The following is a 3397-nucleotide window of genomic DNA, read 5'->3' on the forward strand; positions in this document are numbered from 1 at the left end:
TCTTCCTTGATAATATCAGCAACCTGATTCTCAGAGTTCAAATTGGGCAGATAATAAAAATGGTCTATAAATTATAACAAGTCAGAAAGTAGAGGAGCATGTACCTCCCTAGCATCTTGAGCATCAGTAAACCAAGTAAAGAAACTGAAGAGAAAGCTGAATGGAAAACTGTTAATCATTTGCAACTACCAAATACAAAAGAGCTAAATTTTGTATCATGTGCAGCATCTATCCATGACCACAAGAATTTCACTAAGACTATTATTATGCACAACGCAACACAGAGTTAAAGATCTTACATTTAAGAGGAACTGCGAATAGAAAGATCTTGGCGTAACTCGAGATTAGAATCCCCAAAAGAATCTCTTTTCCTCTGCATATCATATATACTAACTTGACTTGATGAGCTGTAGAAGAATCTGCAGTCACTAATTTAGAGTTTACCTTGAAGTGCTTTATTCTTTGTAACTGATAAACTAACTTCAGTTGCCGCACGAGACAAGTTACAACTTTGACTCAAGAGCTATTAACATTGTCAGACATCTAGTGAATCAAACTTGCCTTGATTGAGTCTGAGACTTGATGATAAGCTGTCTTGAACCAAGAATCTTGGATGATTATCTCAGCAAATGTTATATGTTGCATCCAAATGTTGTTACTCAGTTTGGGATTCATGGTGTAGAGAGCATATATAGTTAATGTTACAGAGATTATAATGTTACAGAGTTCTCAGCTAATGTTATACGCTGCATCCAAATGTTGTTATACAGAGATTTTGAATCATTAGGAGAATTAAGAAAGAATTATTCAAATGTTATCCAAAAGTTGGTTTATTACTCATATCTATAATTCTTTTGAAAATTACTCAAATGTTTAGTGCCTTGAGGATAATTACAATTTACCCATTGGGTTTTTTTTTTGATTTTGAGTAAAAAAACAATATACACATCAGCAAATTAAAATACACATCATTTACATCATTTTCGATTTTTCACAGCAGTTCTTTTTGAAAATAGACAGTTGAATTTGTCTTGTTTATGTAAAAAAGGGAAATCAAACCGTTTGCACTGTTCATAACCAAAAAAAAAAAAAAAAAACTATCTCTCGTGGGTGTTGCCTCTGCGGATCTCTCGTCTTTCAGCTCTCAACAATTTTTTTTTTGTTGTAAAGGATTGATTTTTTTGGTTTGCATCGGCCATCCCTAACCTTAGGATTTCGTGTTCTTGCTCTGAGCGAAACCCTAGATTTCGTGTCCTTCGTCCTCTCCCGTGACCATACCCTTTCCGATGGCGGTAACTCCTCTTCCGCCCCTAGATCTGTCCCCTCTGCGGATCTCTCGTCTTTCAGTTCTTACCACCGGAGCCTTATAAGAGGTCTGCTGATCTACAAACCCTTTCTCTCTCTAGATTGATTTTTTTCATTTCTGCTGTTGTTTGTAGTTTTTATCAATTGAATGATTTCCAAAAAAGAAACCTTTTTTTTTTGTTTGTATGAATCAAGAGAATGATTTGTATTAGAGCTTGTGGTACCATTTCGTTTCGTTCTTCTCCTTGCTGGAAAAAATCTGTATTCTTTTGTCCAGAGGGAATGAGATTGACTTTTGTTTTGTTGATCAATCGAATTTGACTTGATCAGTTCCGTGATAATCCTTTGTTTGATGAGAAAAAAGGCCTTTTTGATCATTTGTATCCCATCAATTGTATTGTTATTAGAGAGATTGATGTTTTATCGTCTGTGGGGATATCATGTTAGCTAATTATACTTTGTTTGGCGGATTCATTAGCAGCTTAAAGGCAGGAGCTTGCATCAGTAGAAGAATCTGAAATTTAGTATTGTTAACCAAGAGAGCTACGTTTGTCATATTAGCTTAAGAGTTTTGAAAGCATCTCTATAATAATGAAGAGGAATCTGATCACTGAATTTGTTACCTTGGTTTTTGCATTAAATAGAGTTTAGTTATCATTGAATTTGATTTTAGGATTGTTTGAATAAGTCTGTTAGTATTAGTCTTTTATCTCATGGATTCCACTTTTCTGTACTTATGTTTTCCTTTAGAACCATAACATTAATGCCAAGTCGTGATTGTGGTAGTCCTTTCTCCATTGTCATTTCTTGAACGTTGCTTGATATTTAGGTATTGTTAAACACTTGATCGAAAACAAAGTTTGCCTTAGTGTGTGAATATATTAATGTTTCATGCGATTTTCAGGTTTCTCTTCCCAAGTTCGTGCTCAAGGAAATGAGATAGGTTTTGCTTCGCAAGTCCCAGCCACCGTGGAAGCTGTCAAGACACCTTACTCAAAGATTGTCTATGACGACCATAACCATGAGCGTTACCCACCTGGTGACCCCAGCAAGCGGGTGTACGCCAGCATTTTGATAGGTTCATCAAGGACCTAAAGGTGTGCTATCCTTCTTTGTATTTAAAGGCCTTCTCTTGTCTTTTTTGTTTGTAACCTCTGGTTTGTGTTCTCATAAACGTTTTCTATTTATGTAGCCTGGTGATCTTGAAAAATCTCAGCTTGGATTAGCTCATAGCTACAGCAGAGCCAAGGTGAAGTTCAATGTTAACTGAGTGGATAACATGGTTATTCAAGCTATTTTCCTCCTTGACACCCTTGACAAGGATATCAATTCCTTTCCCATGAGAGTCAGGTTTGTTTTTTGCTTTTCCCTTTCAGATTCTGTATTGCAATTTACCTTTGAGAAGTATTGGTAGCTGAACTGTTTACAATGTTCTTACAGGGAATGGTATTCGTGGCACTTCCCCGAGCTAGTGAAGATAGTTAATGACAACTATCTTTACGCCCTTGTTTTTTTTAATAGCAATGAATAAATGTGTTTTTAGTATCAATTGTTCTGAGACGGTTATTTTCTTACTTGTTGACAGGCCAGGATTTATCACCAGTTGACCTGAGCAACGTACAGACCTTTGCTCAGAGTTATGGATCTTGCTGACTACAGGAAGAAGCTAACGTACAGACCTAATTTGGCAGCTTTAATTGTATTTTTATTTTTGAGTAATGTCGGTTGCGTTTCACTTTTCAGTTTTACAGGCTGTAAGTTCTGCAATCACATGATTACGTCGAAAAAATATCATTCGAAGTGCATATCAAAATCTCCCTTCCTATGCGAAAAGATTAAATAGGGAAACCTAACAATAATTCTGTGTCTGCTCAGATCCATACGCGTAATAAATTTATAAAGTTAATTTTTTAACAATATATTATACAAATTAATTAAAAAATTAAACTCAAATTTTGAATAAAAAATAAAAAAAATTTGATAAAATGACTAAATGATGGCTGAGTTATTGATTTACACGGCTGACTTATGAAATATATGTAAATTTATATAATTATAACTTAATATTTAAATGTACAATTGAAATATGAAT

At 34.7% G+C, this 3397-nt stretch overlaps 1 long non-coding RNA gene across 2 annotated transcripts; it reads left to right on the forward strand.

Moving 5' to 3' along the window:
* Positions 1-1064: 1064 nt before the first annotated feature.
* On the forward strand, positions 1065-3118 carry LOC104700244 (uncharacterized). Of its 2 annotated transcripts, XR_015560998.1 has the most exons (5): positions 1065-1373; positions 2210-2402; positions 2498-2655; positions 2746-2785; positions 2891-3118. It is a non-coding gene; the product is annotated as an uncharacterized LOC104700244 (long non-coding RNA). The 2 variants fall into 2 exon arrangements; XR_015560999.1 differs by lacking the exon at positions 2746-2785 and having other exon boundaries at positions 2498-2554.
* The last annotated feature ends 279 nt before the right edge of the window (positions 3119-3397 follow it).

The sequence above is a fragment of the Camelina sativa genome, chromosome 7 (genome assembly GCF_030686135.1).
Source record: "Camelina sativa cultivar CO46 ecotype springtype chromosome 7, ASM3068613v1".
NCBI lineage: Eukaryota > Viridiplantae > Streptophyta > Magnoliopsida > Brassicales > Brassicaceae > Camelina > Camelina sativa.